The sequence below is a fragment of the Chelonoidis abingdonii genome, chromosome 1, assembly GCF_003597395.2.
Source record: "Chelonoidis abingdonii isolate Lonesome George chromosome 1, CheloAbing_2.0, whole genome shotgun sequence".
Taxonomy (NCBI): domain Eukaryota; kingdom Metazoa; phylum Chordata; order Testudines; family Testudinidae; genus Chelonoidis; species Chelonoidis abingdonii.
In genome coordinates, this window is record NC_133769.1 from 304,270,750 (window position 1) to 304,297,129 (window position 26,380).

Sequence of the window (26,380 nt, forward strand, 5' to 3'; positions counted from 1 at the left end):
TACTTAAACAAATACCTATTTACTTTATAGTTAAGCAAATGTTTAGGCTCTAGAGTGTCTGTTTATAACTTTTGCCATGGTAACATTTAGTTTGGCATACAATATGATTTTTCAAAAATGACACGTTTTACTCAGATAAATGTAAATATGACTGAAAAACAGAAACTGCCATTGACTTTCTGTGGCTTCATATTATGCATTAGAAATATTAGGCTTTCAACAACCAATAGTACAGCAGCAACGAGTTAGTTTCTTTCTTTTTTGGGGCGGGCTGGGGGTGTATTTTTTAAAAAATCATGGCGCACTCTGGCACGACTGGTTGTATTATAGTAGTGATCTTAGATTCACTGTCAATAATAGTTTTTGGTGCACAGTCTGTTGCTCAAACCAACAGATTATAACATACCAGTGGGGTTTGGTGTAATTGGAGTTTTCCAAATACATGGTAATTTTTACAGTTCACTTCTTGCAAACCAAGCCCATATAGAGGAAGCTCTTGGAGCTGTAAATTATTTGCATCTACATGACTCCAGAAAAAGCAGGAAAATTGAAAGATTGATGATTGTTAGAGAGCCATTCAACAGATCCCTACTTTGGTACAGTTTGTGTGCTATTGATTAGCATGAGTTAAGGACCCTGTTTTGCAATAAAATTTTAAAGTGGAGCTTCCACCACCTCCACCTATCCAGTCCCTCACATTTTTCTATTATGCCTTTTCATCGGACTCAGGAGAGAAAACATGATTACTACATTGTCTGAATGTATACCGTACAGTGTTAGAAGTAGTTCATTTCCACTTGTATTGTTGTGTCAGAGGGCTAACTTCATCATTGTTGTCATTCCACTTGAGAACAGGGAAAGGCACGAAGGGATTAACTGTTCATATCACCATCCCAGGATACCTTTAGTGGCATATTCACTGTGGATTAGTTCCATGAAGGGGACTTAAACCTTGTCTACACTACACAGTTTTCTCAACAAAACTTAGGTTTCATCGACAAGAGTGGATATGTACACACTGCAGTGCTCCTCCCGCCAATTTAATGCTCCTACTACACTGACATGATAAAACCACCTCGCTGAGCAGCACACAGCTTTTTGCGATGAAGTTAGAACAACGCAGTGTCAGTAGCAAACTGTGCAGTAGTAAACTGTGTTTGCTTATGTCATACTAAATGGCCTCCAGGAAGTGTCCCACAATGCCCATCATGACCGCTCTGGTCAGCAGTTTCAACTCCGCTGACCTGCAGCTAGGTACACAGGCAGTGTACCCTCCCTTTAAAGCCCTGGAAATTTTTGAAATTCCACTTCCTGTGTGCTTGGCATGGAAAGTTCACATAGCATCTTCCTGGCTGACCATGCCGGCTTTCTGCAGCAAACATGCCCAACTAATGTACCCTGGAGGAGCTGGGTCTGTGAGGAGAGGAGGCTGTACAGTTCTGGTGTAGCTATGAGCTAGCCCTAGGAACTTTGACACCTATGACCAGATTGCTCATGGTATGGAGGAGAAGGGGCACGAAAGGGACATGCAGCAGTGCCTGCTAAGATCAAGGAGCTGAGGCAGGCATACCAGAAGGCAAGGGAGGCCAACCGTCGCCAAAAACATTCCACTTTTACAAGCTGCTGTATGCCATCCTCAGTGGCAACCCCATGTTCCTCACCAAAAGTCCCATGAATATATCAGGGGGACTGGATGCAGCATTGTCAACCCCGAGGACAAAGTGGTGGACAAGGAGGTCTTAGGACAGGCAACAGGGTCATCCGGTGGTACACTAGGACCACTTTTAGACTTCAGAGTGGTCTAGCCAGTCCCAGCTCTGTTGTGCCTGAAGCAGGAAAGGGAAGCTCCAGTAAGTACTCATTTTGCTTTGATATTGCATAGTTATATGACAGGGGTAGACAACCTATGGCATGCGTGCCAAAGGCAGCAAGCAAGCTGATTTTCAGTGGCACTCACACTGCCCACGTCCTGGCCACCGGACCGGTGTGCTCTGCATTTTAATTTAATTTTAAATGAAGCTTCTTAAACATTTTAAAAACCTTATTTACTTTCCATACAACAACAGTTTAGTTCTATATTATAGACTTACTTATAGAAAGAGACCTTCTAAAAACATTAAAATGTATTACTGGAACGTGAAACCTTAAATTAGAGTGAATAAATGAAGACTCGGCACAGCACTTCTGAAAGGTTGCCAACCCCTGTTATATGAGGTAGAGGTGTCCTTTATTTTATTACATGGTGCACATGGGAGAGAAATTAACAACACGAGGTACTGTTTGCAGCTGTGTCTTATTCTCCTGTGCAGCTATGCAGTGGAGACCCTGCAGAAAAGTTTGTTAATGCACAATGGGATTTCCCAGGAATCCTCCATAAAGGAAATTCCTGAAGACACTCTACACTCCTCTGCTGAAGGTTCTCTGGCAGAGCTGCTTTGTTTCTTCCCGTTGTAGAAAACTTTGCCATGCCAATCAGCAGTTATGTCTGCAGGAACCAAAGCAGCACACAGGCTAAGCATCATACAGATCCAGTCTGAAACCACACAGACACAGGAGATGCACCCTTGCATTCTCAGTTACCCTCAGTAGTGAGATATTGGCTTCAATCAACTCCACCTGTGCAAAACAGTGTCAGCATTCAAAATATGTCCCTAGGCACTTGTACTGATCTTTTTCTGGAACCACCCAGACCCTTTCTCTCATCTTACACCTTCCTCCCCTGAGCTGAACTCACCATGTTTAGTGGTCTTACAATGCTGCCTGCTTACCAAGAGTAAAGTAAGAAAGAGGAATATGTAACTTTTATAATTCAACACTGTGAGTGCATTCACAACACTGACTCTCTGTATTGTTTCTTTTCCTCCTGCAGATATGTCCTTGAGGGCCAGCTCCTACACACTGAGGTGAAGCATGTCTGTCAGATAAAGAGGCAAACGAGGAGGAGTAAGGAGGACACGTTTTGAGAAGTGCTGCAATCGTCTGATCATGCACTGTGCTCACTAGCTGCAGAGAGACCACAAACTAAAAATGGATAGCCAAGAGAGGAGACAGAGGCAGGAGGGATAATAAAGCTCAGGTCCCTCATTGTGCTACAGCTAGAACATATCCATGCACAACTCCTCCTCCTGCAGCCCATACAGAACTGTGTTCCATGCCATCCCCAAGCTCCCCACATACTTTATTTGCATATTCCCGGCCCATCACAATACACCCTGACGAACATGCCCCATAATGACAGCTGGGCTTAGACACAACTGTGAGAGCCTCGTTGGCTCACTGCTGCTCAGTGTCATGTCCCTTGTAAGAAATGGAAATCTGTGTATTGCTGTTAAATAAAATGTTAGTGTTAGAAATACAATGATTCTTTTTATGTATTCTACACACACTGGTTGCCGCAGAAATTCATACACAGTGCCAATCGGCACATTTGCGGACTATAATTAATGCTCAGGCAGCAATCATTACAAGAGTCATTCAAGGCAGCAGTGCATTACAGAAAGACACATTACTGGGGCTCATTGTCAAAATGCTGCTTCAAAGCCCCCCTGATTCTAATAGCTCCCCACTGAACCTCTCTAATAGCCCTGGTGGCTGGCAATCCACCTCACCTCACTCCTACTCCTAGGGAAACTGTCCCCCTTGGCAGGCTGCTATGACCATGGGAATATTTTCCCCACTGAGTTTTAACTTACCAAAAAGGAAGTGCCAGCAACCCTTTAATTTGCCAAATGCACATTCAGTGGTCATTCTGCACCTGCTGAACCTGTTGTTGAAGCGCTCCTTGCTGCTGTTAAGGTTTCTGGCATAAAGCTTCATGAGCCACTTGAGTAAGGGGCAAGCTGGGTCTCCCAGGATCACTGTGGGCATTTCCACATCCCCTATTGTAATCTTCTGGTCTCCAAAGAAAGTCCCTGCATGCAGCTTTCTATATAGGCTGGTGTTCCTGAAGATGCATGCATCATGCACCTTCCATGACCACTCCACATTGACATCAGTGAAACGACTATGGTGCTCCACCAATGGCTGCAATACCATAGAGAAGTAGCCCTTTCTGTTGATATACTCCATTGCAAGATGGTCTGGGGCCAAAATTGGGATGTGTGTGCCATCTAATGCCTTACCACAGTTAAGGAATCCCATTGTCACAAAGCCATCCTCTATTTCCTGCACACTGCCCAGAGTCATAGGCCTTCATAGCAGGAGGTGATAAATGGCCCTGCACATTTAACATCACCATAACCCCCACAGTGGATGTATCAATTCCAAACTGATTCGTGACTCACTGGTAGTAGTCTGGAGTTGCCAGCTTCCAGACAGCGATTGCCACATGCTTTTCCATCATGAGGGCATCTCTCATTTTGGTGTCTTTGCACCGCAAAGGAGGGGGCGAGCTTTGCCCAGAGTTCCAGGAAGGTGGTTTTGCGCATCCAAAAGTTCTGCACCACCACTCATCATCCGATACATGCATCACAATCTGATCCCACCCACTCAGTGTTTGTTTCCCAAGACCAGTACTGAAGGTCCACCATGTGCAGCTGCTTTGTGAATGCCAAAATCAGTCTTAAATTGTTTCTTTCCTGGGCATACAGCAAACAGGCAGCATAGATTCCTGTTTAGATTTGCAGCTCATTAGATACTGCAGGTTCAGCCGCGTTATGTTCATAACACTCATCACAAGACTGGTGAGCAGTGCAGGAGCCATGCTTTCAGGCAGAGATGGTGTGCACAAAGTTTACAGGAGCAGTTGAAAAATGGTGTGAAATATAGAAGCCTATGGAATGATGTCATGGAGAAAATTGCATCATGGGGCAGTGAGCCTGCCCTCATGCTGCATTGCGATCCATTCCCAGAATGCCTAGTGACAGAAGGCAGCAATTTGACAGTGTAATACCTACCACAGTGCATTGCTCTCCCTGTTGGTGCTAGAGCATCAACTGTGGACACACTCTACCAACACAAGGAGGGAACGGATAGCTCAGTGGTTTGAGCATTGGCCTGTTAAACCCGGGGTTGTTAGTTCAATCCTTGAGGGGGCTATTTGGGGATTTAATTGGGAATTGGTCCCCCGTTGAGGAGGGGTTGGACTAGATGATCTTCTGAGGTCCCTTCCAACCCTAATAATCTATGATGTAATTATAGTGGTTTATGATCGTCACTCTAACTTAACTCTGTAGTGTAGAGATGGCTTTAGCCTCAGCTGTGCAACACCTAACATTTTGGTGTCCTTCTGCCTAGTGGAAGCCACAGCCCCAAATTAGGATCCATTCACAAAAAACAGTGCCCTGATTAGAGCACCACATAACCTAGTCAGTCAAAAATGCCAGACAAGATGGGTGTAGCAGAAGTCTAAAGTGGCAGTGAGGTGTCTAAAGCCCAGTTAGAGTTATTCTAACAACCCATTCACAACTGTCATCATTTTACCCATAAAAAGTCTTACTTAATATGGTTTTGAAGGAGAATGCACATGTCTCATTCTGATCCCAGTCAATACCACGCCTTTCTCAGCTGAAGGAATCAATATTGACTGATCTGAGGCATTCCCATCCTCTCCTTCTCTTTCAAATTTCACTGCTAAAGCTACTTCCTGGTCCATTTCTAATACATAGGCCCTAGTTTTAATTCTGTCAACCTCCATTTTTTATGCTGCAAAATGACAGTTGACTATAAAGGCAACAAGCAAGAGTCAAACATTGAACTAAGGCAACTAAAAAATTATAAGCAGCCAGGGCAACCAGAAATTGTTCAGTTATGCACCTACACTTCTTTCTCTAGAATAAAAAACACTTGTATTAATCCACTTTTTTTTTTAATACGGTGCATGTGAATTTTATAGAACCTAGCTACAGAAAAAATACAGCAGAAAAATAACTGACAATTCAAGGTCTTATAAATTGTTTCAAGTTTATGAAAGAAAAAAATTTAATTAGACTTTCAATTTTTTATCAATTCTAAGTAATTACTTATGCTAAGACCCCTATGTTTAAGAAATTCTATGGTGAACATCTGTTATTAAATTAATTAGTCAATCTGCATTAAATTATCTTGGCATATGCAAAGCAAGCGCATCTCCCCACTACTCAAAACACTTTCTACATTATACTTTCCAGTGTTTATTTTAGACTAACCACAGTATTCAAGATTAAGACTGTCTCTATATTTTATTTTTAAATAATACCCAGACAGAATTCCAGTACAATACAACACCAGTTGCAATTGCACAGTCTCCAGAGCTATTTGGTATGGAATATTTTCCCCTTCAATCACAGAGATAGATGTTATGTTCTTTTAGTACATTTTATTCCTGTTTGTATACATATTTCTTTTGGTAATGCAGCTTCTGATTTTTTTTGATCCATGTAGCCTATTTTTTGTACACCAAAGAGTTACTAAGGGACAATCAATTTTCTGATAATAGCACACAATAGATTGATCGGGTTATTATATGCTATATCAGTTCTATGTACCACAGAAATATAAAACCTGAATTCAATCTTCTTAAAGGCAGATAAACTATTTAGCTTCAGCAAAACAGAAATGGTCCTTTTCATCTAAACAAACTTATTCCATTGTTGATATCACAGCAAAATGTATTCTGAAAGAGTAACAGGCCCCTGTTTTTAAATCTGCATTATATTAGACAGCCAACAGCTATAAGAAGACATAGAAGTGAGGAGGCTGGGAAGTGAGTTGATTAATGTGCAAGTTGATTTCACTTCGGGGACTTGAAATTGCATCTAGAGCAGAATGAAGCAACTGGGGGGGAAAATAGTCTCATCTCACATCTTTAAAGGTCATAAAGGAAATGATGATAGGTGATCCAGGCTTAGTATGGCCACAGGTGTCTTATGTATTGAAAGATATACATCAGAATATCCTTATACTGGCAATCCTGTTGAAAAGGGTGGGGGAAGGACAAAAGAAATAAATATAAGGCACCATAAAAACTAAGAATGCTTTGTCTTAAAGGTTCAGATCCACTCAGACCACTGTTCCTTTGATTCAAAAATGTCTTGCTCCCACTAAATAAAGTTCTTTGATGGGTACAGGATCAGAAACAAGAAGTCTGAGGTGCACCAACACCGTGATTATATTTCTATAGTGCCAGGCTAGAGAACCCTACATTCTAGGATCTTGGTACCAAAAGTGACTGAGACAGGGAGTGTTGTATGGGCAGTACTCGGAACCAGCAATGTTCTTCATCATTTCCCACTCACTTATGAGTGACTTAGGAGTGTAATTTCAGATTCTGGAGGAAGCTGAATCTAGTCCAGACTTCCCAAAAAGATAATGGTCCTGTCATGGGGTCTCAATAACACCTATTCTTCAGGGCTGTATTAACTATACAAAAGGACACTACTGTCTCCCGGGTGCATTTTTATTTTCCAATATGCTATAAAGGTCGAGATGGCAGCAAATGACTTCATCCTTGTGGTACTCTATGGTACCAAGATAACACCACTTATAACACACTATCTCTCAAATTATGCTGAGTCAGTGTGATATACAAATGCAAAAGAAGCCTTCATCCTTCATTTAAGCCAGGCTTCATTATGCTTTGTTCAACTTTGAATTGAAATGTCTAGACTACGCTGCATAAGCCTCACATTCTAACTGTCAATATAAAAATGATCTCAGTAAAAACTTTGCTTAATTTGTTGCATTTCAATTTGAAGACTTGTATACAGTGGAACTACATACCTTCCATTAAGTAATATACAAACGGCAATTATAACAATGTATAAATCAGATTTTTCTATTGAACTGTACTTTCTATTAAGGGATGGAAATACAAGTTGGACCTTCACCTTCAGAGTACAATGAAAGACCCATCAATTTCACACAGGTCTTCTCCCAGTAATCAACCTAGAACAGCGGTCAGCAACCTCTGGCACGCAGCTCACCAGGGTAAGCACCCTGGTGGGCAGGGCCAGTTTGTTTACCTGCTGCGTCCGCAGGTTTGGCCAATTGCAGTTTCCACTGGATGTGGTTTGCCATTCCAGGCCAATGGCGGGCCGCAGGAAGTGGTGTGGCCCGAGGGATGTGCTGGCCACAGCTTCCCGCCGCCTCCATTGGCCTGAAGCGGCAAACCACAGCCAGTGGGAGCCGCAATTGGCCGAACCTGCGGATGCAGCAGATAAACAACCTGGTCCAGCCCACCAGGGTGCTTACCCTGGTGAGCCACGTGCCAGAGGTTGCTGACCCCTGACCTAGAACTTGACCCACCAACATTCCTCCTGGAACTGCCATTGAGGTTGAGGCATCTTAAAAAGTGGCTTGAAATGAAAAATGGGGAAGAGTTTGTCTCCTTTTACTCCAGAATTGATAAACTAAATGAATTTCCAAGGGGCCTGAATACTATATTAGAAATGCTTAGGCAAATACAAATGTGATGTTGCTACTGTGTAGTTTGTCACATTTAGTCATTCTGTCCTGAAATACCATTGTAAATAAGATATGAATAATATCTTGATTATCTTTGAATCCATTGACATTATGGAAAATGAGATGCAATATTATCCATAGTAGTGACAGATGTTTTTCACTTGAGGTGTAACAGGTTCCCGTCTGCAAATCCACATGGGATTATACCGTTGAAACTTCCGGATGACACAGAAGAACAGCAGGCAGACTGCAGATTTTCTCTGTCCCTTACTGAAGTGAATAGAGTGTTTTACTCAATATATAACAGGATGATCTCTCATTAACTTCAGCTTTGAAAGACAATTTTCTATTCCTTGACTACAAAACTCCCTGAAGAAGGCTCAGAAGTTGTTATTTTTCTCAGAAGACCCGTGGTACAGTAAATCTTTCTACAAAGACAAACTGCATAAACTAATAAACTGTTTGAATTCAATAGCACCAGGATACTAATATCAAATTCAGCAGTCAAGAACAAAATTAAACCCTTACTAGGAAAGGTTGTGCAGGATCACTGCCTACCCTTCTCTTATTGATATCTTTACTAGTAAATATACTATGTTCAAATAAAGTTGAATCTGGCTTAGAAGGATAAAACAAGGAAATTCAGTGTTGACGCTTCAACTCAGTCCCTAATTCACCATCTAGTAGGCAGGTCTGGAGCTCCTGGGTTAGCACAATCCCAACACACTGTCTCAAAGAATTGACCTGCCCCATTTCTAAACTTGGAATACAAATTTATTATGTAAACACAAATGGCCAGACTAAAGGCCCATCCTAAACTGCTGAACACCTCCTAAAAATACTTGGCACTTTCCTCTTCTACAGAACTTAGTGAGAGCTGAAAGTGAGTGGAACCTTGCAGGATCAGGCCCTAATGCATAAAATAGACAAAGGTGACTTGAGTGAAACCATTCCCTAGTGTGCTGACAATGTAAAATAAAATATTTCTCTTAGGACATTTTCCTGGCAAGACAACCTGACCTCTGACTGGTCTTGACAAGACAAAGTATAGTGCTCTTTCTAACTAACCAAGGCATCCACCTACTTTGACTTTTCAATGTTACCTAATAGGTCATGATTTAAAAATGAACATTTCCTACAGACGCATTGTTTCATTCTATTTACAGTAGGATCTAACTGCAGTAATTCAGATACCATTGTACAGTAACTGTTGGTAAGTGTGACTTTTTAATAGCAACCACTTTTATGCAAATTACATTCTGAGGATGTTTAGTTGAGACTTTCCCTGTATGTGATTGTCTGTTCTAAATATGCATTTTTATTTATAAATATCATCGAGGACTTAAGGTGGTTGAAAAAGTTTACATTTATCATTGCTCAGTGATGAAATTTCATAAGTTTGTAATATAATGGCAATATACAGATGTTTTGTTCAAATACAATTATAATGCTACTCCAGTGAGCAATGACCCATCTCAGAATGCTCTTATTTTATCTGCAAAACCTAGCTCTCTAAGTCTGGCCTTTACGACTTGATTATTGGACCCTTACAGCACATTATATAGTTTGATCCAAGGCCCATTGACTTCAATGGCATTGGATATGGCCTCTAAATGGAGTAACTGGTTCTACTTGGAAAGCAACAGTACAAATGGAATCATAGGGCTTCTGTTTGTTGTTTCATTGATTCCAATTCCAGTCAGCTCATTCTGAAAGTACAACGATTATTTTCTAGTTGCCAGCTCTGCAAACGTAACCCCATATCTGAGTCATATTGGATTCTTTCTGCCTATTGTTTAACCAGTAATAAATGTTCTGAAATCAGACCTTGGATAGCGCTCAAGTCTACTGTAACAGAAGTTATCCCTCCAGACGTAGGGAGCCTGCCAGATTTCTCACTGACGCTACGCTTTCACACAACAGCATCTAAGTAATGCTTTATCTCATCTCCAGTTGGCTAGGAGACTCCATCCTATCCCAGTGGATGATGACCTGGCCTTAATTATTCATGCCTTCATCATTTCTTGGCTAGATTACAGCAACGCTATATACCTGGACATAAATTCTTCAGCACTTAGGAAATTCCAAGTAGCACAGAATGCTGCAGCATGTCTCCTCAGCAAAATAAGTTACCATGAGCACATCAAACCTGTCCTCCACTCTTTACAGTGGTTTCTGATAGAATTTCTAATCAAGGTCAAAGTCTCAGGCCTTATCTTCAAAGTGCTCTGTAGCCTGGAGCCAGGGTATCCAAAAGATCACCTAAAGCTCTGGGATGAAGACCATGGTCAACAACTTTGCTTCACTGGCACAGTGGAACTCTCTACAATAAGGGTAAAGCTCGTCTGTGTGGAAGATACAACTTTCTCAGAGGCCAGTCCAAGACTGTGGAATGAACTTCCATATGAAATAAGGACCACCACTATACTCACCACACCAAGTGCAAAGTGCATTTCCTTGACCTTGCCTTATATAACATTAATACGTAACAGGTATATTAAAAACAAATAAACAACCCTTCCCCACCCCCATCCCCCACCTCCCAAAAAACCCCTACCACAACAAAGCATTCCACTGCTCACACTTCTCCCATTAAGGAGAGGATGAGAGACCAAACAATATGTGACAGATGTTTATCACATTGCTTAATGAACTACTGGAAGGTGCTCAGATACAACAATGATGAGTACAATATACACAAAATAGAATAGAAGATAGCAGTACCATGCGGCAGGTTAACTGTCATAGGGTTAACTACAACCAGCTGACACAATGTTAAACTCTATTTGTCTCCACTGTCTGCAAAATCATCAAGTTTATGTTAGTGGGCACCACTCCTCAAGGATGTGTTCTGACACAACCTAGTTTTCTAATGAAGACAAACCCTTGAGCATGCTTCTTTTGACACTTCAACAGAGCCACCCAGGATGGAAATGTCAAAGGCAAATCCCAGCCCATATCCTGAGATGAAACCAGGATTTCAGATGCAGAGACTTGTGATAGCAGCAACTATAGATTTTAGCCTTTAAAAGAGGGGCACATTGCTCTCTTGATCTCAGGTTTTTCTGTAGCTTTCATCAAAGCACTGATACTAGAGCTGGGAACGCATATGGGATAAAACTAGTAATAACGGTGAGCTTGATGCTCAAAATAAGTTATGTGTGTTTAGATTCCTAAAAAATCATTCGGATTTACAAAGCATGAGTTAGGCCCTCAGGTTCCCTACAAAATGCATGAAGAGCCTTCGGCATCTCAGAATGGGATTCACAAAAAACAGCATATTAGGCAGGGAGAAGCCTAAGCTAGCAATGGGAGATGTTAACAAGAGGGCTGTGTGCTAAGACCCACCCCTCTCACAGAGATAGGCATGCCCCTGCAGCCTGGACTTGATGCCTATCTCTATTTGCAACATTCAACTGTGAACGTTCTCCTGGTATTAAATCCCTAGAGTGTTTCAGCAAGAAGCAAGAAGTGGTTCTGCCACCATCCACCTTATAATTTTTAGCCCAGTGATTAGAGCAGGGGTTGGTAACCTTTCAGAAGTGCTGTGCCGAGTCTTCATTTATTCACTCTAATTTAAGGTTTTATGTGTCAGTAATACATTTTAACATTTTTGGGTCTCTTTCTATAAATCTATAATATATAACTAAACTATATAACATGCATCCGACGAAGTGGGTATTCACTCTCAAAAGCTCATGCTGGAATACATTTGTTAGTCTATAAGGTGCCACAGAACTCTTTGCTGCTTTTACTGATCCAGACTAACATGGCTACCCCTCTGATATTTAAACTATTATATGTAAAGTAAATAAGGTTTTTAAAATGTTTAAGAAACTTCATTTAAAATTAAATTAAAATGCAGAAACCCTGGACCAGTGGCCAGGACCTGGGCAGTGTGAGTGCCACTGAAAATCAGCTTGCGTGCTGCCTTTGGCACGCATGCCATAGGTTGCCTACCCCTGGATTAGAGCATTCACCTGGAATGTGGGAGATCCAATTCCTCCCTGCCAGAAGGGATTTGAAGTGGGGCTTCCATGTCTCAGGAGAGTACATGAATCACCCAGCTATGGGATATTCTGATGTAGGTTTCCCTCAATCACTCCTGTTGAAGCTGTTCCACGCTGGATAAGTAATGGAGTAATTGGGAGCACAGGAATTGGACCAAAACGTTTCTTCACCACAAGACTGCAGAGTCATTCTCTATGGCTCTGGTCCAATGACTAAGTATTTATCCACAGTGGAACAGTCACTGTGCCAGAGAGGGAGAGAGAGAGCAAGAATCCCATCCCAGGTGAGTGCTATAACCACTGAGCTAATAGTTATAAGGTGGACACTGGCTCTCCACCCAACTCCACCAGATTTTGAATGGGATATGATCCAACACGCAGCCTCTGAGCACACCCACTGGATCAGGCTCTGCACACAAGTTAGACAACTGAACACCTATCTTCCCCTGGTTTGTAAATTTTCTAAGGCTTAGGTGGGAGACAGGCAGCCAGATGCCTGGAGTGAGGCAGCAGTGAGCATGTCCTGAGGCAGAAACATAGGCACCGAGGGGAACCTTATCTTGAAAACAGAGGTGCTGAGTGAGTTTAGGCACCAACAGACAAAGAAAATATTTTTGGATAGAAATTTTGAGCTTAATCCAACTCAGAGTCTTCTTCTGAATCCAGCAAACAGACAAGACCACTGGTTCACAGAGGGCCCCAATCTGTAGGGGAGGATTGGAACGGCTTGGCATATTGAAACCTCATAGAGTACTCGGTGAGCGGTTCCGAACTGAAGATCTGATGACTTTATAACCAGAAGGAAGCCCCTAGGGTGGGGAGTTGAAAGACTGTTCTTGCCATAGCCCATGAGAGAGTTGGGATGAACTCTGGTAAGCTTATTACTATGCATGAAGTTTCCTTTATTGTTTTTAATAAGTTTTCTCTGTAATGCTTTTTACCTTAAGAATCAAGTAGACTTGCTTAGAAAAAACCGTGTGGTAATTCATATCCATAGCAATCACTCTGTTATCAGCCTCTGAAGCAAAAGCAAACAGGTCCATTTAGCAAACAGGCTGTCTTTGCTGGAAAAAACACAACGAAAGCAGGGACCGTACAGCCTGGAAATACCCCAGTCAGAAGAGAGTGAGACATGAGTCTCCAGTCCACCCAAGAGAAGCAACAGCTGCAGAGCAGGAAGCCTGAGAGTGGGTGCCCTGCTAGACCTCTGAGGACAAATATAGGTGCAGATACCCTGAACTGTGACAACCTAAATCCACAAAAGCAAGAAAATACCAGAATGTTTAATCTGCTAGTTTGTTTTTAATTCACTTCCTCATATCTTCATACCTAACAGGAAAGTTCCATGTCATTGTATTCCAGGAGGCTTGGCAGCTTATAGACACAACACGGTGAAGTATGTGTTGTGTGGAAACTTCGACACTTCTAGTTCCCTGGTTTTATGGAAAAGTCTGATCTTTAACATTGTCACACAGTTTTGAGTATTTAATTTCCTGTAGGCTAAGAAGAGTCTGTCTCATGAAAGTTCTGAAGGGCATGTCACTATCATTTATCTGTACATTTAAATTACATATGTAATTTAAAAATAATGATTTGTAGCAACAAATGTACACAGACCTGCTGGCAAACTACATATATGTGCCATCAGGTCAAGAAGCAAAATAAATTCTTTTCCAGAGAAACAGGCCTCTGTCCTTAAACTGAAGAAGACTCCGTTGCCTATCAGCAGAACTAGAATTAAAACTCTCATTGCACATGATTCACTAAGGAGAGAAACACTTGGGAGCAGTGTTTCTATAAGTAGAGGACACACACACTCGTCCTCTCCTGCCCAAGTTAATGCAGAGCTCCTTCATGAGTTCAGTACAAGCACCTGATTGCTAGGAGCAGGGCTGAAGATGACTTACAATTTGAACTCCTTTCCCTACAAAACCCTTCGCCTGTGGACTTCCCCCCTTGGTCTGTCCAAACCCGAATCTGGGGCAGGTATTCTAGACATTAGATTAGTGTATTCCCTTTCCTACAGGCCTGGGAAGAGGAGGAAAAATTTTGCAACCAGATCCTTCTTCTTGATTGGACCTAGCTGTTAAGAGTTACACAAATGAGACTTTCCTCCCCACAGCATAAGTCAGGGTTAATGGGTAAGTGGATTTCTAATGCAGTTGGGGGCAGGCAGGTTGCTGGCCAATTTGCCATTATGCTTTGTGGTGCTTTCTGTTCCACCTTGGCCCTGCAATTGTCGCAGATGTTCTCTCAGAGGGCGGGATCAGCTGACATGGGAATTAGCAGCTCAGATCCAAAAGAGGAGACAGAGAGCAGCCTTGGAGAAGTTCTTCATCAGGATGCTGGGATAGGAGCAGCTCCAGGCCTTTTGTCAGCCTGGGCAGAAAATGGTTTTGGTGCCTCCACCCCCAGACTGCCGCCTTAAAGAAAATGATCTGGCCCTCAGCTGGGAGAATGGGTGCTGTGGTGGGGCCAGCGGTGTATTATTGCCTAGGCAGACAAGGCCTAGGCCTAGGGCGGCAAATTTTAGCACCCACGGAGAAGCTTCCCTGCTCCAGCTCGCCTCCTCTGCGAGTGTGCTCCGACGTCCTGTTTCTCTCCCCTCCCTCCCAGTGCTTGCACTGCGAAAGAGCTGTTTTGTGGGGAAGGGAGGGAGGGGGGAGAAGGGGGACGCGGCGCGCTGGGGGAAGAGGTGGGGCCGGGGCGGGGATTTGGGGAAGGGATCCAATAGGGGCAGGAAGGGAGTGGAGTTGGGGTGGGACTTTGGGGAAGGGGTTGGAATGGGGGTGAGGAAAGAGTGGAGTCGGGGCGGGGCCAGAGGCGGGTGGGGCGACAATTATTTCAGGGCCTAGGGGCGGCAAAATCATTAATCTACCACTGGGTTGGGCACTACCTCACCCCCTGAGAATAAGGCTGGAACAGGCCTTTGAGGCTGTTCAGGCTGACAGCCAATCAACAGAGGCCTGTCAGGGGCCAGTCAGGGCAGGACAGAGGCAGCCAATCAGGGTTGGGTTAGGCCCTATATAAAGGTTGCCTAGCAGGAGGAAAGGCAGTCTCTCCCCAGCTGCCAGGGGAGGAGGACTGGCCCCTGGGCTGAAAGATGGCACCTTGCACAGAGCAGTGCTGGGGAAGGACAGAAGGAGCTCCAGTCAAGGAAAATCCTAGGGTGCAGGCCTTGCGACAAAGGGCCGAGCCTTGTACTACACCTGGCTGAGGAGGAACGTGGCCTGATACAGGCTGTGGCTGGCCCTTGTGACAAAGGGGCTAGATTTTGAAGCTGCATCCGGCCACTAGAATAGGAGCAGATGGAGGACTGCTGATAACACCAGACCCCTGGAAGGGGGTGAGACCAGAGCAGTGGGCACTGCCGGAGGGCAATGTCCTAAAGAGGATGCTGCTGAGCAGGGAGCAACACGGGTCTGGACACCAACAAGAGACCAGATGACGGACGGGACACCATTTGTAGAGGGTGCCCTGCAGAGGACAGAGTTAATTCCCAGACATGCCAGCAGGAGGTGCTGCGGTGGTTAGTCCCAACCCCATCACAGGTGCCTAGGGGATTATGGGAAGTGAAAGAGACAAAGGTCAGTACTGCAGTCAGCTCTCTCAGAAACATTTAGGGGAGTCCAAGGTACCAGAGCGCTTTATCAGTGACATCTGCATTCAGGAGTTACCATAAAAATATATATTTAGCCTGTTTTTAAAATACCTGTCTACCTGAAAATCCAGAATGGCTCCAAAAGGAGCCTTACACCCTATCACTTCAGGTCATCCCAAAAAGAGCCTGCACACACAGCCGATGAATCTGTTACATATACAGTCTTTTCATTTCCCAGATCAAAGTAGTGCAGGCCAGGGCAAAATGAACAGTGACAAAAAATGTGCAGGTTTTACTCAGTGGGATTGTAAAGAATCATATGGAGATAGAGAATGAACTTGATCGAACTGCAATGAAAGATTAATTGTGTGACATGTGGGTAATTGGTTAATGGGACTGGGTCAGCGCCTGATGTTTGATGGTTTGAAAAGAGGATGAGACTGCAGTTTCAGCTATTTGAAAAAGGCTTTACAGGCCAAAATGTGCTCTGCTCTGTAACTTCCACTGCCTGAGAAATGAAATGAAATCTAAATGTAAATTACAGACTTGCCTGATAGGTAGAGGTATATTTTTTGCTTTGACACTAACATTCGTAGTATCAGTGCTTGAAGTACAGAGACTGACAGAGGCCCGAACAGGCACCCAGTGTAAAAAAACATGATCTAAACAAATAATTTTGGATTAACATTGGTGCATTAACCTACAAGTAATTAAAAAGAAAAGACAGTGGGTAGCCTTGTTAGCCACTGCTCAGGGTATAATGGGAAGCCATTATAGTATGAGATTGTGAAAATGAGGCCTTGTCTATTCTGCAAGGACACAAAAGAGCATGTGGTACTTCTCACAAAAGTAGATTGTCCTTGGCCGATATTTCCTCACCCTCTTTTCCCCCCTTTACTGTAAGCTGACTGCCCTCCACTGCAAAACTGGTTGCATTTCAGCAGTGCTATATGCATGTACTTTGGGACTGAAGATGCTCCATAAATGTAAGATGTTATTAAGACAACATTAAACAGGAAGTTATGTTGAAGGTACACTGGCCCACTTTCAAAGACTACTCATTCATCTGACTTATTGAAATTAAAAAACACTAAGATCGTTGACATATCTGCAGGACTTCCCCCAAATTCTAGATGAACCATTTCAAATATATTTAGCAACTGGGGCTGAATCCTACAAGTTGTTCAGCGCCTTCTGAGAGGGCAATGTGGGGTGAGGGCACTGCATCTCTCAGCAGACATACAACACTTTGCAAGATTGGACTTTTAAGGATAAATTGTGCTCTGGTGCCCACCAGCGCAACACCACTACAAATGCCTTCACACACACACTACAAATTTGTACTATAAGCAGACAGAAGTAAACAATTAAAATACACTTGGTTCAGTCCATTCACACAAGATACATTGAATGGGTTTGAAAGCAGTGTTGTTGCCAACTCTGAACAAGCATTGGAGGTTTAAAACTTCAGTTCCTGGAGTCATGTAAACAAATGTGAATCTTTGCTTCCATTTAAAAAAAATTACAAACCTCTCAGTTGAGAAGAAGCTTAAAGATGTGACCTCCGTTTCTCCCTCCCTAGGCTTAAACACCAGAGGGGAAATTAAAAAGGACCCAACGTGATTTTGTTTTGTTTTAATCTCATAATTTTGTGGGACTGACCCATGATTCTTGAGCATTGGAGGTTGGCAGTACTGCTAGCTACAGTACCACTTCTACACAGGTACTTATATAAGCAAGTCCAGTTACAATAAACTCTGGATACTATCCAACATTCATAAATTCCAAAGCCAGAAGACACCATTGTGATTATCTAATTTCACTTTCTTCCTATAACACAGACCATTGAATTCCCCCAAAATAGCCGAGCACATCTTTTAGTAAAACGTTCCATCTTGATTTAAAAATTGTCAGTGATGGAACCTCCACCAGGACCCTCAGTAAATTGTTCCAAAAGTTAATTAGTCTCATTATTAAAAACTTGACGCCTTATTTCCAGATGGAACTTGCCTGGCTTCAGTTTCCAGCCATTGGATCATATTATGCCTTCTTCTGTTAGATTGAAGAGCTCATTATGAAATATTTGTTCCCTATGTAGATACTTATACACTATAATCAAGTTGCCCCTTAGCCTTCTCTTTGTTAAGCTAATTAGTGATTGGGCTCCTGGAGCCCAATCTATATGGCATGTTTTCTAATTCTTTAATCATTCTCGTGGCTCCTCTCTGAACCCTCTCCAGTTTATCAACATCCTTCTTGAATTGTGGACACCAGAACCAGATGCAGCAACCACTTCTGGAATAGTGTAACATCATTGCAGTGGTTGCACTGAAGTAGCTTGTTTGGGAAATGAAATGGCAGTATTGGGAGGCTGTCAAGAGCACAACTGCCTCATCTGGCAAACCTCGTACAGTTCACTGGCTGAGGCCCTGCCTCCCTCCCTGAACCATACTTCCCCCATCATTCTTCCTTCTGAAAACATCCTCCTCACCAGACTCACTAATGGCCTGACTTTGAACATCCTCAGCCAGTGAACTACAGACGTTTTTCTGGCTTCAAATGCTGCTCTGACAAGCCACCTGTATTGAGTCAGGCTTTTGGCCAACAAACTCTCTCCAGAGAGACCCCACTTCATTCCTGCCATCTCCATGCTCCAGTAGCCTGCTGTTAGTTGTACTTTGCATAGTCTCCTAAAGTCCAAAACTTCACCTTCCAAAATGGATAGCTGTTGGCCTCTGCAGCCACATCTTTACATAAAAAGAACTGTTCAGAACGTGCATTGTGGGCTAGCTCTTGGAAGACTTTGTGTCCACACTGCCACCAGATTTTTAAAAGTGAACCAATTAACCAATTGATCTTGAATCGTCCTTAAACCTGCTGAGAGAGATCTATTCTTGTTGATTCCAGGCCTACTTGGAGACATTGGAAGCAGGGGTGTCACGTATAGGTGCAAGGCATTTTACAAATGGGCCAAAAATCTTAACTGGTTCAGTGAATGTTAACTTAATCCAGTGTAGACCACACCTCATGTCAAGACTTTACACTCTTAAACCTTAATTTAGACTTGAAAATAAGTGACCTGATATTCCAAAGTGCTGAGCACCCAGAAGCTCTCAGTGACTTCTAATGTTGTATTCCTAATTTTAAAAACCTTAGCCTGATTCTTTAAATCCTCATTTCCTAAGGCTTAGAGAGACAACTAGATATGAACTGGAGAGCCCATGTTTCATTTTTCAAACCAGTCAGTTGTTACAAAACCAAAATCAGGGGTTGTTCCAAAGCCAGGTTTTATTTTATCTGCGCCACCACAACATGAGGTTCAAAAACAAAAAAAAATTCTGGGTTTTAGAGAACAAATGGGACTAAATGCAATATTCTAGAGCAGGGGTCGGCAACCTCTGGCACGCAGCTCACCAGGGTAAGCACCCTGGCAGGCCGGGCCAGTTTGTTTACCTGCGTTGGCAGGTTCAGCCGATCATGGCTCCCACTGGCCATGTTTTGCTGCTCCAGGCCAATGGGGGGCTGCAGGAAGCAATGCGGGCTGAGGGCCAGTGGGAGCTGAGATCAGCCAAACCTGCCAACATGGTGCTTACCCTGGTGAGCCACAGGTTGCCAACCTGTTCTAGAAGTTCAGTCTGCCTCTGATTTTAGGGGTGCCACTCTCAGTGTGCATAGGAGGCAGAACTCAGGTCCAGGGGTTCAATACACAGCTTTCCGAGAGGAGATGTAAATTAAGTCAGAGACTAAGGCCCAGATACTGCAACTATGTACTTACATAGAGGTCACTTATGATTACATGGACACCTCTCTGCCCCGGTGAAGTCAGTTGGAGCCACAGAGGTTCAAAGATCATGGATCTAATTGGAGGATCAGAACCTAAATTATCACATTGCATGTAAAATTTCAGGTTAATGTTCCAGTGAAATCTTTGGGAATATTGTCATTAAAGGGGAATTAATCCCCCACCTTCCCTGAAAAGGACAAATTTGGGACAAGCAAATCAGATTATTCACCTTTACTGAAGAGGAAACATCAGCCAGCGGCAACCGCAAGAATATCCTGGAATAAAACTTAATATATATTAAAAAAAACGGAACAGGTCACTGCAGTCAAACCTGCTGGAATTTTCCTAAACACAGGAAGAGTTTGAAGGGCCTGGTTTAGTAGCAATGAGTGGTCCACTGAGAGTTGTGCAAGGAGGATGAGAAAACAAAGATTAGTGAGGGAAACAAAGTAACCGTTAGGACTGAGCAAGTCTGTGATTTCATCCTCCAAAAGAACACAGCAAACAAAAACAAGCACTGTACACTGTTCAATAAAGCACATTGGCTGCCGATTTGAATTTGGCAGGAAAGTCGAGCTGCAAATGACCTAATTTATCTCAATTCGTATCAGATTAGCAAATTTGGAAGATGTTATATGAAAATAGGTAACCAGGGAGTCACAAAGAGAAGGATTTTAAGGTCTTTAAGCAATAATGACTTTTTATATGACCAATTTCTGATTGATGTCCCTCTAATAACTGCCAGGAGACCACAAGGGGCAGGGTGGGACTTTTTTTTTTTTTTAAGAAAAGCTTTTCCAGTGAAAGGCTTGGTTTGAAAAGGAAAACTAGGAAATACAAATATGAATAAGTGTTTCTAAATCAAAATCACACACAAAAGGAAAATCATACCCAAAGTGCTCGGGAGCGATGAAAACACAATGAGAACTAACTGTGCATATGTTTATAGCAGTCAATCAATTATTAGACCTAAATAAAATATATGAAATAATAGACTATTTTTGTGAAGTATAAGATTATGACATGAATGGACTCTGCTGACATCATTGGCAAGAGCAAACGTCTCATGACAACAAGAATGATGAAGTGCATGGAAATAATCCCATGAGAAAAGAGTGAAAAAACCAGGCTTATTTATGTAAGAGGATATAAATAAGAGGGGAGATGATAAACAATGAATGGTCTAAAGAAGGTCAATCAGTAACTTTTCTTCTTGTCTGAATACAAGACCAAGATGACATGCAAAGTAACCAAAAGGCTGCAGTTTTAAATATTTAAAAAATATATTTTTTTTTCACTCAGTGCACAGTCAGTGTGTGGAACTCATTGCCATTGTGGAGACCAAGAAATCAGTACAATTATAAGAGAATTGGACATTTATATGGATAACAAGAATACCCAGCATTATAATGTCAAGTACTTAAAGAGCCTCAGTGATTAAGTCAACCTCTAACTATTGAGTGTTAAGAGGAAAGCTCTTTTGGGTGGCAGAGTATCCCACATCTACTATTGCAAGATTTCCTGCACTTCTGTCTGAAGCAGCTGGCCACTGTCTAAGGCATGGTCTACACTACGCTTTTAAACCGATTTTAGCAGCATTAAACTGATTTAACGCTGTACCCGTCCACACTACGAGGCCCTTTATATCGATATAAAGGACTCTTTAAATCGGTTTCTGTACTCCTCCCCAATGAGAGGAGTAGCGCTAAAATCAGTATTACCATATCGGATTAGGGTTAGTTGCCGCAAATCGACGGTATGGCCGTTCCGGACGGTTCCCTAGTGCTCACTGTGACTGCTCTGGACAAGCAAGGGAACTACGGATGCAGTGGGCCAGGGTAAAGGAAAAGCTCTGCGAAAAATTTTGGATTTTCATTTTCTGTTTGCCCACGTGGAGCGCTGATCAGCAAGTGGTTGGCAATGCAGTCCCAAATCCAAAAAGAGCTCCAGCATACAGGGATACTGGAATCTGATCACTGTATGGAGACAAATCTGTTCTTCAAAGCTCCGTTTACAGGAAGACGAAATTGCCAAAGCGTTTGAATAAAAAAAATCTCCAGGCTACATCAGCGCTGACAGATGCAGCACAATTAAGGAAGCGCAAGAGACTCATGGATGCATCCAAGAGGAGAAGAGGGGTATGAGGAATACTCCAGCATAGTTCGTCATCGTCACAAAGCAGTCTCCGATAAAGTAATTACATTACTGCATGAGCTCCTCCCAGATCTCCTGTGCAGGTCAAGACACATAGGTAGTCCGGAGGTGGTTCAGGGAATAGCTCCTCTCAATTCTCTCCCCACTCACCACAGTGAAAGAAAAGGAAGAAATTTTTCTTATTCTTTCAATGTCACCCTATGTCTAGCTGGAATGCTGCTGTAGAACGATTGCTTGCAGCAGTGAAGAGCAGTATCTGGCTCCTCTCCCTCCCCCGGTGGCAGATGGTGCAATGTGACTGATATCCTTCATCCCATCAGCCCTTGTGTGCTCCTGGGCTGGCCTGAGGTGGGCTGGCGGGCACCTGGGTAAAATAGGAATGACTCCCAGTCATTCAGTAGATGGTACAGAACGGTGGTAGCTGTCTTCATCAATAGCAACTGGGGGCTGAGCTCCATCAGCCCCCTCCCTTTCATGTGTAAAGAAAAGATTCTGTAGCCTGACTATCATAGCAGCAGATGCTGGGCTCCTCTCCTCGCACCGTTAATGTTTTGCCTGGACTGTCATAGCCCCGGGAGGCTGCCTCCCCTCATTTTTATCTCACTAACAGAGTCTTCTGTTTCTTTTCCTGACATTCGTTATAACTTCATGACACAAATGGGGGGACCACTGCCACGTAGCCAGGAAGGTGGGGGAGGAGGAAGCAATGGTGGATGTTGGTTGCAGGGGCACCCCCATGAATGGCATGTAGCTCTCATTTCTGCGGGATCTGACACAGAGCACCTGTGCTCTCTGATACACTGGTTCTCTAGTACACTTGCCCCTATTCTAGGCAGGACTGACTCTATTTAGAAACCATTAAAGGAGGATTTGACTGGGGAGTCATTCCCAGTTTTGCTTTTGTGCCCCCGGCCAATCTCAGCCAGGGGCACCCATGATAGCAGCAGACAGTACAGAGGGACAGATAACCGTCCTCTCATTGCCAATTTACCCCGGCAGCAGACGGTACAGAACACCTGGTAACCATCTCTGCTATCATGCAAAAGCAAATGAATGCTGCTGTGTAGTGCTAGAGTATCGCCTCCATCCGCAGCATCCAGTACACATACGGTGACTGTGTGAAAAAAAAAAAAAGCTGAAGGGGCTCCATGGTTGCCGTGCTATGGCATCTGCCAGGGCAATCCAGAGAAAAAGGGCGCGAAATGATTGTCTGCCGTTGTTTTCCTGGAGGAAGGAATGACTGACGACAATTACCCAGAACCACCCACGACAATGATTTTTGCCCCATCAGCCACTGGGCTCTCAACCCAGAATTCTAAGTAGCAGGGGAGACTGCGGGAACTATGGGATAGCTACGGAATAGCTACCCACAGTGCAATGCTCCGGAAGTCAATCCTAGCCTTGGACCATGGACGCACACCGCCGAATTAATGTGCTTAGTGTGGCCCCGTGCACTCAACTTTATACAAATCTGTTTTATAAAACCGGTTTATGTAAAATCGGAATAATCCCATAGTGTAGACGTACCCTAAGACAGAATATTGGAATAGGTGGACCATGAGCCTGATACAATATGGCAATTCCTATGTGCCTATACAGCTGAAGGGGATTTTATCACTGAAAGATCTATGTAATATATTTAAATAACAGTGAATAAAAACCTTTCAATAGAAGGGATTGCTTTTTAAAAAAAAAATAATAAACCAAGATTGCAAATTTCAAATTTAAAGATTAGCTGTTAGGGGAGACGATGGTATGCAAAGTTTTTATAGTTTGACTTCTTATAAAGTCAGCCTAATTGAAAACCCAAAGCCAAGCCTAATATTTTTTCAATCTCCTACAATTTGAAGGTGTTCAGATTTGGAATTTTGGTTTAGCTACATCTTTTTTTTTTTTTCCCCTTTCCTGCTTCCTCCTTCTTTGTTCTCCTCTCTCATGGTGCTGTCCTCCTACCCCGTTGCATCATGCCTATCTCTCATGGGAGAAAGACAAAAGTCAGTCTATTTTATTTTTAAAATTTAAAAAAGAAGAATTTTGTTAAGTATTTGGTTTAAGAAAAAAATCGAAGTTACTTTTGAATATAATAATTTCACTGCACTCCTACAATGCTTACCCTATTATCTCATTTCTGTAGTCTTTCAGTCTGTTTCTGTTACACACAGTCACACTGAGTAATCTATATTCACAAGGAGTCCCTTTGTCTTGAGTGGGATTTACACAAGTATTCCCATTGAACATGACTAAAAGTGGCAGAACAGAGTCTGACAGTGACACAAATCCTGCACACCAGTCCATGAAAGTATAAATATGGATGAAAGAAAGCAATGAGAGTTATTGTATATGGTGGTTTCCACAATAAAAGTTTACTTTTACCGCGTTCTTATCCAGATATTTTCCTGTTATTGCTGTCCTATTGTATGCTAATTTTTAATGGCAACCACTTCACTTCAATGCTAATAGGGTGAAAAAAATAATTGAAACTTTTAATTTTATTATGGAAATGGGGATTTATAAAATGTGGCCCAAACCTTCCTTTGTAGCATAGGAGAGTGGAAAAAAATGAATGTAGTTGGGTGTGTTATTTCATAATTTAGTAAGATTTCATTTTAGGGTAATAGGATATATCAAAAGGATTCTTCAGTCAGAAATGAGATAGTCCTTTTAAGGCAGAGGGTTAAACCAATTTTGCAGTTGTTTTTTATTTTGCGCCTACTGAAACTCTGCAAGTGGCTTTGGACTGTCAGTCATTGATTATCTTTGGATTTACTGCCTATTTTGCACTTGGGCACGTCTCTCATTTTTCTATCTGAGCTTGTTTGTAACACAGCTCAAGTTGAACCTTGTCCTTTTCTGAACAGTCAGTCTCTAAATAGTAACCTACTCTCTTGTTTTTACCATTCATTGCCATTTGATAATAGTTAGGTAGTCTATGTGAACTGAGTTACCAATTTGGTCCAATTCCTAGCACAGTGCAAAAAAAACGCCATCACAACTGGCACCAATTGCTGCCCTTATTTATAGGCTCAGCAGCATACTAAGCCATATCTATATCCATCTTGGACTTTTATATGGCACCTGCGCCACAAAAATCACTTTACAAATCACATCTGCTTTTCTCAGTAGTGTGGTGATAACTGCATAATACAGTAGAAGCTCAATTTTAAAACACTGATCTTAGACTGACCCATTATATGAACCATTTTTTCTGCTGCCGAATGTGGCCTCAATTCCTCAGCCAATATTCAAGTAGATGTAGAGGTCTGAAAAAACACGGAGCTCTGGCACCTAAACAAAGACAAATCAGGCACTCATTTGTTACCATTCATTAGGTACATTATGGCTTAATGATTAATACATTAATTTATGAACTGCTCTTTCTGTAAACTGTGAGACGTTTTATTTTACAAACTCCTCAATCCCCAGTTAGTTCATAACATAGAGATTCTATTGTATGTACTCAATGGGCCATCCAGGCACTTCTTCAGATATTGTATGATGTACTTCATGTAACATAAAAAAGGCATAACCCAGGTCGTTTCTCCTATTCAAGGATAGAAATGAGATTAATTCAGTTCTAATTTAATCGCCTCTGTTATCCAAGCTCATTGAGTCCTGCTGTGCACAAAACCCCTTTGTGGTGTAGAGGTGAAAATCAATGGCTTCAGAGCCTTTCAGAAACAAAGACGTTCTTGGCTTTTTTTCTGAGAAATTTAAGGTGTGTCCCATAGTGTATCTCAAAGGTAATTATGCAGCCATATCATCCTGAGTCAAAATGAGATTATCAGGTAGATTGAGCAATCTGTGGCCAGCCACTAGATGAGACTTCTAGCAATATGGGAATCTGGACAAGCAATATGGGAATCTGGACAACACAAACATTTACTGCCCACCCCCCCTTCCATCTCTAAAATCTAGATAGTATTATGAAATGTTCCAAAGACCAATTTATGAAGTATTTCAACTGAATCCTAATTTAGTAATCCTATGGCTTGGTCTGATAGTATGTTGTATTAGAAATACTGAATTGTACTAAACATCTATGTCCTAGTGCAAAAGATCAGAGTATTAATATTCATACCAAATGCACTGATAAAAAATGCAAAAATAAAAAGGAAGGGTCTAGAAGAATGGAGACACGCTATCGTTTTCCTGTGTTGTCATATTGGGGTCATCCTGGGCAAATATTGAGGTCCTTACTTCAGGCTTGATTCTGCCACCCTTATACTGAATAGGGTACTTCTTAAGATGCATAAAGTGGCAGAATTGAGTGCCATGTTTTTACTCAGTAACAATAGGCATTTTCCCCAAAAAGGACTGTAGGATGTAGGTCAATATGCTATAAGGGAGGCGTTCTCAACCTTTTTCTTTCTGAGGCTCCCCTCAACATTCAATAAACTGTGCCACAACTGTTTTTTCGGCATATAAAAGCCAGAGCTGGCATTAAGGGGT

General features: G+C 42.4%; 1 long non-coding RNA gene across 3 annotated transcripts in view; it reads right to left on the reverse strand.

The window, feature by feature from the left end:
- Window positions 1-26,380, reverse strand: part of LOC142046096 (uncharacterized) — a 167,460-nt gene that overhangs the window by 57,089 nt on the left and 83,991 nt on the right. Inside the window, exon 2 of one of the 3 annotated variants that reach the window (XR_012655015.1) lies at window positions 25,116-25,216. The exons of the other annotated variants lie outside the window; for them this stretch is intronic. This is a non-coding gene — a long non-coding RNA (uncharacterized LOC142046096). The remainder of the gene's footprint in view (window positions 1-25,115; window positions 25,217-26,380) is intronic. 3 annotated transcript variants of the gene reach the window in all.